Raw genomic sequence first — 10,679 nt, 5'->3', positions numbered from 1 at the left:
AGGAGTTACCATCCAAAATATACAAATAACTCATACAACTCAGTAGCAAAAATAAATAAATAAATAAATAAATAAATAGAAAACGGGAAAAAGACCTGAATAGACATTTTTCCAAAGAAAATATATGAATGGCCAATAGGCACAAGAAAGGTGCTCAACATTAGTGATAATTATGGAAATGCAAGTAAAAACCACAATATCTCCTCATGCCATGTTAAAATAACTGTCATTAAAGACAAGAAATAGCAAATGTCAGCAAGGATGTGGAGAAAAGGGAACGCTTGTGCACTGTTGGTGGAATTGCAAATTGTTACAGCCATTATGGAAAATAGTATGCAGATTCTTCAAAAAATTAAAAATAGAACTACCATATGATCTGGTAATTTCACTTCTGGGAATATATCTGAAGGATATAAAAACACTATGTCTAAGAGATAGCTGCACGCCCCCATGTTCATAGCAGCATTATTTACAATAGACAAGATATGGAAATAACCTCAGTGTCCAATGACAGATGAATATATCTGTCATATGTACAAACTCATAGAAGAAGAGATCAGATTTGTGGTTAGTGGGGGATAAGGGATGGGGAATTGGGTAAAAGTCATCAAAAGTTACAGACTTCTAGTTATGAGATGAATAAGTTCTGGGGATGTAATGTACAACATGATGACTATAGTTAACACTGCTGTATTAGTATATTTGAAAGTTGTTAAGAGAGTAGATTCCAAGAATTCCCATCACAAGGGAAAACAAAGTATTTTTCTTCTTTTTCTTTTTGAGTTTTTTGTGTTTATATGAGATGGTGGATGTTAACTAAACTTATTGTGGTAATCATTTCATAATATATGAAGGTCAAGTCATTATGTTGTACACCTTAAATCTATGCATTGCTATATGTCAATTATATCACAATAAAGCTGAGAAAAAAAATCTGTCCTTACCACTTTAACTAGAGTCTAGGTTTGTTTATCTTTGACACCTTTTATAGAGCAAAGCATGTATATTTTAGATAACCTTATTCCTATTATTATTGGCAAAGTGAAACTATAGAAGAATATCAACTTTTATATTAATGTCTTTTCCAAATCAATATAAGAAATCATATGTAATTTTTCTGGGTTTTGATGCCATAGTGGAAGAACCACCTTTCCAAATAAATTGACATTGGCTTAATTTGGTTTAAAACATATTCTTAGGAAAGGAAAACTAGTAAATTTTCAGGAATGCAATAATATTTCCCTACACACTTTTTTTTATCATGAACTATTCCAAATTTAAAATACTGAAAAGGTCCTTAACTTCCTGATTCCTGAAAGTGCTGTTCTTGGCTCAAAAATATTTTTAAGGGTTTTGAATTCCTTGTTGATTTATATAGCATTGTGACAGGTTTAAATTCCTCAAAATATATGTAGAGGGCTTTATTTGCTTTGTTTTGTTTTGTTTGGATCTTCCTATACTTTTTTAAGTTCCAACATTCATCAAAAAAAAGCAGGCAGACATAGAATAAACAGAGCAGCACGTTATTTAAAGCCAATGACAGCAATCAAGGCAAATGACACAAGAGACTGTAATAAGCAGCTAGAAAGCCTTTACCGTTATCCAATTTTCTCTTTCTCTATGTTACTTGAGATTTATGAACAAGGGGGAATTTTCTCCTTGTGTAGATTGTTTTAAACATTGGCAAAAGAGAGCATGTGAGATCACACACATACTGAACTATCCACTAATATGCTTACAGTGCATTTTACTAATCTGTCACATTGGTGCATAATCAAGGTGGCTTTTATAAAGAAAATTATTATGGTATTATAAATTTTTATGCCTACAGTATTAGCCATTCTCAAATATTCTTGACTTTCTTCCTCTGAACTTTCTTCCATATTCTTGACATTATTAGATTTTTAGGTCATATATGGTATAAGCAAAAGACTTGGCTTACACAGCATTGTTGGAGAGCTAACTTTAAACAGAATAAAGAGCTCCTATTATATCTACCTGAATATTTTGGGTAACATCTCCCAACTACTTTCCTACCAGAGTGTTTTCTTTACAATTTTGAGTTATATAGCCCTTTGGCAAGTGAACACAGCCATTTTGTTATCTATACTGTATTGTTAAAATATTAAGTTTCAGAAAATTTTGTCCATAATCTGGCCATTTAAAAAACTCAAAGTCATCCTTGTCTATATTAAAGCTCAAACTGAAATTATGCCTTGCAAAAGTTTTATATCTCCCTCCCTCATTATTTTTTTAACATCTTTATTGGAGTATAATTGCTTTACAATTGTGTATTAGTTTCTGCTTTATAACAAAGTGAATCAGTTATACATATACACTTTTAGTTTGGTTCCATTGTTTTTAAACTTCTCACAATATAACAGAATAAATAACATTCTGATATGGCACAGGAAGAGGGTTTCCTTTGACTATATTTTAGGAAGTAGCTAGACTTGTGTTGCTGAGCAAGACAAATAAATGAGACCATCTTATTACTTTAGGTTAATAACAACAATTACAGAGCAACTTCCCCATAGCAAGTGCCACTTGTTAAGTGAGTGCATAAAAAAGTAATGAGACCTTGATAAGTGCTGCATTGGGAAAATAACTTCTAAAGAGATGAAAATAGCAGCATTAAATTCTTTGCAATCAGTTGCTAGCTCTCATTTGCAGTCAAAGATTTACTCCTTATTGGAGACAAGGCCAAAATTTGCGGCTGGTCCATTACAGGAACCTAGCAAACATTTTAAAATTCTACATTTCTAGAACAAGCCACATGGGCAAAGAAAAGTAGCCAAGAAAGCTGACCTGAGCCTTTAGAAGGCTTTATTTTGCCTGTATTAAAAGGTGATTTAAGGGCTTCCCTGGTGGCGCAGGGGTTGAGAGTCCGCCTGCCAATGCAGAGGACGCCGATTTGTGCCCTGGTCCGGGAAGACCCCACATGCCGTGGAGTGGCTAGGCCCGTGAGCCATGGCCGCTGAGCCTGCGCATCCAGAGACTGTGCCCCACAACGGGAGAGGCCACAACAGTGAGAGGCCCGCATACAACAAAAAAAAAGTGATTTAAGAAATGAGTTACAATTACAAAGCTATAAATATTAAAACTGTATGGTACTGGTGTTAAGATAGACATATAGATCAATGGAACAAAATAGAGAGCCCAGAAGTAAATCAATGCATTTACAGTCAACTGACCCTTTAACAAGTGTGCTGAGAACACACAATGGGCAAATGATAATCTCTTCAATAAATGATGCTGGTAAAGCTGGATATCCCATGCAAAAGAATGGAATTGGACCGTTATCCCACATCATATACAAAAATCAACTCAAAATTGATTACAGACTTGAGCATAACACCTGAAACAGTAAATGACTAGAAGAAAACTTAAGGTAAAATATCCTTAATATTAGTCTTGGCAATGACTTTTTAAATAAGACACCGAAAGCACATGCAACAAAAGCAGAAAGATAAGTGGGATTGCATCAAATAAAAAAGCTTCTGAACAGCAAAGGAAACAATCAACAGAATGAAAGGTAACCTACAGAATGGGAGAAAATATTTGCAAACCATATATCTGATAAGTAGCAAATATTAAAAATATATAAAGAAATCATAACTCAGAGTAAAAAAAACCAGAATATATTGATTAAAATATGAGCAAAGTAACTGAATACATATTTCTTTAAAGAAGACCTCCAAAAGGCCAAAACATATGTGAAAATATGTCCAACATCACTATTCATTAGGGAAATGCAAATCAAAACCACAATGAAATATCATGTCACACCTGTTAGAATGAGATGTCATCTCACACTGGTCAGAATGGCAATCATCAAAAAATATACAAACAATAAATGCTGGAGAGGGTGTGGAGAGAAGGGAACCCTCTTGTACTGTTGGTGGGAATGTAAATTGATACAGCCACTATGGACAACAGAATGGAGGTTCCTTAAAAAACTAAAAAAAGAACCACCATAGAGCCAGCAGTCCCACTACTGGGCATATACCCTGAGAAAACCATAATTCAAAAAGAGTCATGTACCAAAATGTTCATTGCAGCTCTATTTACAGTAGCCAGGACATGGAAGCAACCTAAGTGTCCATCAACAGATGAATGGATAAAGAAGCTGTGGCACATGTATACAATGGAATATTACTTAGCCATAAAAAGAAAGGAAATTGAGTTATCTGTAGTGAGGTGGATGGACATAGAGTCTGCCATACATAGTGAAGTAAGTCAGAAAGAGAAAAACAAACACTATATGCTAACACATATATATGGAATCTAAAAAAAAAAAAAAGTTCATGAAGGACCTAAGGGCAAGATGTGAATAAAGACACAGACCTACTAGAGAATGGACTTGAGGATACGAGGATGGGGCAGGGTAAACTGGGACAAAGTGAGAGAGTGGCATGGACATATATACACTACCAAATGTAAAATCCATAGCTAGTGGGAAGCAGCTGCATAGCACTGGGAGATCAGCTAGGTGATTTGTGACCACCTAGAGGGATGCAATGGGGTGGGTGGGAGGGAGCGAGATGCAAGAGGGAAGAGATATGGGGACATATGTATATGTATAATTCATTCACTTTGTTATAAAGCAGAAACTAACACACAATTGTAAAGCAATTATACTGTAATAAAGATGTTAAAAAAAGAAAATGATACACACACACACACACACACACATGCAAAATGGAATAGTAATGGCCTTAAAAAAGCATGAAATCCTGACACTTGTGACAACATGGTTAAACCTGGAGGACATTATGATAAGTGAAATAATCCAGCCACAGTAAGACAAATATTGTATAATCTCATGTGTACATGGAATCTAAAATATTCAAACTCATAGTAACAGAGTAGAATGGTGGTTGCCAGGGTTTGGGATTGGAAAAGTGATGAAATGTTTGTCAAAGTTTACAAAGTTTCAGTTATGCAAGATCTATAAGTTCTGGAGATCTAATATAGTGACTATAGTTAACAATACTGTGTTGTATACTTTTGTATACTTGAAATTTGTTAACAGGGTAGATCTTAAGTGGTCTCACCACAAAAAATTTAGGTAACTATTTGAGATAATACATATACTAATTAGTTTGATTGTGGTTATTTCACAATGTATACACATATAAAAACACCAAGTTACACTGTTAAAATACATATAATTTTAATTGTCAATTATACCTCAACAAAGCTGAATTAAAAAAAAAACAGATATGAGAGAAAAAAGATTTAGCCTTGATAATCAACAACCTTCCACCCTGCTAACATTTCCTCTTAGGTTGATTGTGTCCAATTTTCAGAAAGACAGGGAAAGCTTGTGAAGGCTTGAACTGTGAAAATGGGTGTTTGGGTGGTAACACATTTCTACTTAACTTTGGGATACAGCCAGCTTTGGCTCAACTTGACTAGCTTTCTCTAAACATTTTTTTTTGTCGTATGTATACAATTTTAACACAGTCAAGAGCATTGACACAATTCGCCTATGTTTTGTCAAGTCCACTCAGAGGAGGATTTCATTTTAGCTGATCCCATCAGTGTGTTAGAAAGGTATACTATGGAATGTTTATATATTAATTTCCATGGATTTCCTAACTTAAAGCCATTTAAAATGACTGTATATGTTTTCAAAAAAGTCACCAGTGACTTCTTTAAGCCAGATCCTGTATCTTTGTCACTGACTGGACTTTTTTGCAGCAGTTGTTACTATTGACCAAAGGACTGAGATGGGATTGGGGAGGGGGCATGGGTTAGAGTTGATGAAACTAATTCCTTGCCTATATAAGGATATAGGCTATAAAGAGGGAGATGAATGGGAGCTTTGCCAAAAATAGACAGTGGGCCATTATTGGTACGGAAATAGGTAGGAGAAGCCTGATTATTATCTTAGGCTTGATTCATTGAGCAAATAATATGGAATTTACATAAAAATATGTTGACTAAGTAAAGTGGTAATTATGAGTTTAGCAGTTCTAGTACAGAGAGACTGAGGGAGGATGAATTAGAATCACATGTCCTGTAATTTTTCTTTCGTATTTTAGCTTCATTAACTCTCTGGGTTTAAAAAAATGCAATTTTTAACATTTTTATGATATTGTGTTCATATCATAAAGAAAAATCATACTAATCAAATGAAAATTAAGAGGATGTTATTTTCCCATAAAAGGGTAATGCCCAAGTTGTAATGTCAAGTAATAAATCCCAAATTGCTTTGTCAGTACTACACATATGGTTCTAGTTATAAAATGATCATATACTTCCTAAGTATATGGAAAATCTGAAACATGGTTAAATTAAATTAATGATATGTGCTAAATCTGAGTCTTGTAACTCAAAGAAAGAATATTTACACATTAAAGCCCTTGGGAACAGAAGCATAGAGAAATGTATTTATGTGGTTTTATTGTACTGTTTCTCAAAGTGAAGGTCTGGGGAGGTGGTGAAACAAGTATCATGTAGAATTCACCACAGACATTCTGGATCAGAGTCTCTGAGGCATGGGACCTGGGATATGTTTATATTGCAAGCTTTGCAGCAAAGTCTAATGCCTAATAAAATTTGCAGTCCACTGACTTAAGGTGTAATCTTTGGTTCCACCCTGGACTGTCTCCAAGCCAGATCTCCTTTTCAGCCTGTATCCCATGGACTTTGAAAATGTTCTTGAGAATAAAGAATATGTCTTAGTGGACAGGTATGAATTTCAGTACTCTGAATTTCCTTAAACAGGTGTAAATACCAATTCTTTTTTATTGACCTTTCTTTGGTCCGAGCATTCTTTATGGAGAACTATAAACCTGAGTTTCAATTGCTTTTTTGTTTTTAAAGACTGTCCCTCAAAGCATGCACATATGTTATAATTTTGCTTTTATAGAGGTAATCTAACATGTAGTTCTAAAAACTATGGGAATATAAAATGATTGCCATACCTCCTGAAAAACATGTATGGGTGGTGGGTTTTGGGGTGATTTTTTTTCTTTCATTTTTACATTTTTATGTATAGTTTGAGTTTCTCATAGTGAGCTAACCCTTCCTCTAAGCAGTCTCTATTCTCAAAAACTATGGTCTAAAGGTTCCTATCTCAGCTGTGGGATTGGGAAACAACTTCTTGATGATTGTTTGGGAATTTTTCAGTTCAGTCATGTCCAATCTAAGTTTCAATAACTTTATAACTGTTTTGTTTCAGTGTAGAGAAACAGAAAATTGTAATTTTTTAATTAATCTCATAATAAAATAACCCTTCACTTTAACAGGTTTTTTAGTAACCCACTTACAGGATTGTGGTGGGGGTTCTATTGTGTCATTGTTCTTTCTTTATGGAAGAAAATTCATGTATCAAGGGAAAAAGCTAATGACTAGTTCCTCAGATAATTCTCATTAGTCAGAGAACTTACTGTTTTCAAAATAATTTTCAAAGAAATACCTAAAAAATAAAAGTTTCATTTTATGATATACCTTAAACTTTAGGGTGATAGTAGCTTTTTAAAATATATTACATACAAAATAGAACATATGCAATATTTGTGATTTCATAGTAATTTAACCCAATCTGATTTTGTAATAAATAAAAACTTTTAAAAAAAGGAGCAAAATTCATTACTCTTAGTGAACTAGCAGAGTAAGCTTCGAAATTCTGTTTTATAAGGTCATTTTTAAATTTATCTGTATTTCTTCATATATAACAAATTGAAGTGATCTTATATTCACATAGTATTATTCTTTAGCATAAAACATTAAACAGACCTTCTACCTAAAGAAGTTCCATATTGTTTTCTGAAAAGTAGGAGGTAGATAGTATTTTCCTCTTTTATATATACTAAACTGTGGACAGGAAGTATGAGTCATACAGAAATATAGTAACAGGGTCGAATAATAAAACCCAGGATTTTTAGTGCTAGTTTATTACTCTCCATAATATAGAGGGTTCTTTTCTCTCTTCTCATTGAATTTACCCATCCCCTATAGCTTTAAAAAGTTATTTTTACAAAATAAAAAAAAAATAACTATACTAAGGGATAAAACTAACAAAGAAAATTTAGCTGGCTTTTATTTATTTATTTTTATTAGTTTCTGCTTTATAACAAAGTGAATCAGTCATACATATACATCTGTTCCCACATCCCTTCCCTCATGCATCTCCCTCCCTCCCACCCTTCCCATCCCACCCCTCCAGGCAGTCAAAAAGCACCGAGCTGATCTCCCTGTGCTCTGCGGCTGCTTCCCACTATCTATCTACCCCACGTTTGGTAGTGTATATATGTCCATGCCTCTCTCTCGCTTTGTCACAGCTTACACTTCCCCCTCCCCATATCCTCAAGTCCATTCTCAAGTAGGTCTGTGTCTTTATTCCCGTTTTACCCCTAGGTTCTCCATGACATTATTTTTTTATTCCATATATATGTGTTAGAATACGGTATTTGTCTTTCTCTTTCTGACTTAGTTCACTCTGTATGACAGACTCTAGGTCTATCCACCTCATTACAAATAGCTCAGTTTCGTTTCTTTTTATGGCTGAGTAATATTCCATTGTATATATGTGCCACATCTTCTTTATCCATTCATCCGATGATGGACACTTAGGTGGTTTCCAGCTCCGGGCTATTGTGAATAGAGCTGCAATGAACATTTTGGTACATGTCTCTTTTTGAATTATGGTTTTCTCAGGGTACATGCCTAGTAGTGGGATTGCTGGGTCATATGGTAGTTCTATTTTTAGTTTTTCAAGGAACCTCCATACTGTTCTCCATAGTGGCTGTACCAATTCACATTCCCACCAGCAGTGCAAGAGTGTTCCCTTTTCTTCACACCCTCTCCAGCATTTACTGTTTCTAAATTTCTTGATGATAGCCATTCTGACTGGTGTGAGATGATATCTCATTGTAGTTTTCATTTGCATTTCTCTAATGATTAATGATGTTGAGCATTCTTTCATGTGTTTGTTGGCAGTCTGTATATCTTCTTTGGAGAAATGCCTATTTAAGTCTTCTGCCCATTTTTGGATTGGGTTGTTTGTTTTTTTGCTATTGAGCTGCATGGGCTGTTTATAAATTTTGGACATTAATCCTTTGTCAGTTGCTTCATTTGCAAATATTTTCTCCCATTCTGAGGGTTGTCTTTTGGTCTTGTTTATGGTTTCCTTTGCTGTGCAAAAGCTTTGAAGTTTCATTAGGTCCCATTTGTTTATCTTTGTTTTTATTTCCATTTCTCTAGGAGGTGGGTCCAAAAGGATCTTGCTGTGATTTATGTCATAGAGTGTTCTGCCTATGTTTTCCTCTAAGAGTTTGATAGTTTCTGGCCTTACATTTAGGTCTTTAATCCATTTTGAGCTTATTTTTGTGTATGGTGTTAGGGAATGATCTAATCTCATAGTTTTACATGTCCCTGTCCAGTTTTCCCAGCACCACTTATTAAAGAGGCTGTTCTTTCTCCACTGTACATTCCTGCCTCCTTTATCAAAGATAAGTTGACCATATGTGCGTGGGTTTATCTCTGGTTTTTCTCTTCTGTTGCATTGATCTATCTTTCTGTTTTTGTGCCAGTACCACACTGTCTTGATTACTGTAGCTTTGTAGTATAGTCTGAAGTCAGGGAGCCTGATTCTTCCAGCTCCGTTTTATGTTCTCAAGATTGTTATGGCTATTTGGGGTCTTTTGTTTTTCCCAACAAATTTTGAAATTATTTGTTCTAGTTCTGTGAAAAATGCCAGTGGTAGTTTGATAGGGATTGCATTGAATCTGTAGATTGCTTTGGGTAGTACAGTCATTTTCACAATATTGATTCTTCCAATCCAGGAGCATGGTATATCTCTCCATCTATTTGTATCATCTTTAATTTCTTTCATCAGTGTCTTATAATTTTCTGCATACAGGTCATTTGTCTCCTCAGGTAGGTTTATTCCTAGGTATTTTATTCTTTTTGTTGCAATGGTAAATGGGAGTGTTTTCTTGATTTCATTTTCAGATTTTTCATCATTAGTGTATAGGAATGTCAGATTTCTGTGCATTAATTTTGTATCCTGCTCCTTTACCATATTCATTGATTAGATCTAGTAGTTTTCTGGTAGCATCTTTAGGATTCTCTATGTATAGTATCATGTCATCTGTAAAGAGTGACAGCTTTACTTCTTCTTTTCCAATTTGGATTCCTTCTATTTCCTTTTCTTCTCTGATTGCTGTGGTTAAAACTTCCAAAACGAAGTTGAATAAGAGTGGTGAGTGTGGGCAGCCTTGTCTTGTTCCTGATCTTAGTGGAAATGGTTTCAGTTTTTCACCATTGAGGACAATGTTGGCTGTGTTTGTCATATATGGCCTTTATTATGTTGAGGAAAGTTCCCTCTATGCCTACTTTCTGAAGGGTTTTTATCATAAATTGGTGTTGAATTTTGTCGAAAGCTTTCTCTGCATCTATTGAGATGATCATATGGTTTTTCTCCTTCAACTTGTTAATATGGTGTATCACATTGATTGTTTTGCATATATTGAAGAATCCTTGCATTCCTGGAATAAACCCTACTTGATCATGGTGTACGATCCTTTTAATGTGCTGTTGGATTCTGTTTCTAGTATTTTGTTGAGGATTTTTGCATCTATGTTCATCAGTGATATTGGCCTGTAGTTTTCTTTGTGACATCCTTGCCTGGTTTTGGTATCTAGGTGATGATGGCCTCATAGAAT

This window comes from Mesoplodon mirus (assembly GCF_964341445.2).
Source record: "Mesoplodon mirus genome assembly, chromosome: X".
In the NCBI taxonomy this organism is placed as follows: Eukaryota; Metazoa; Chordata; class Mammalia; order Artiodactyla; family Ziphiidae; genus Mesoplodon; species Mesoplodon mirus.
This window is presented reverse-complemented; position numbering follows the sequence as displayed.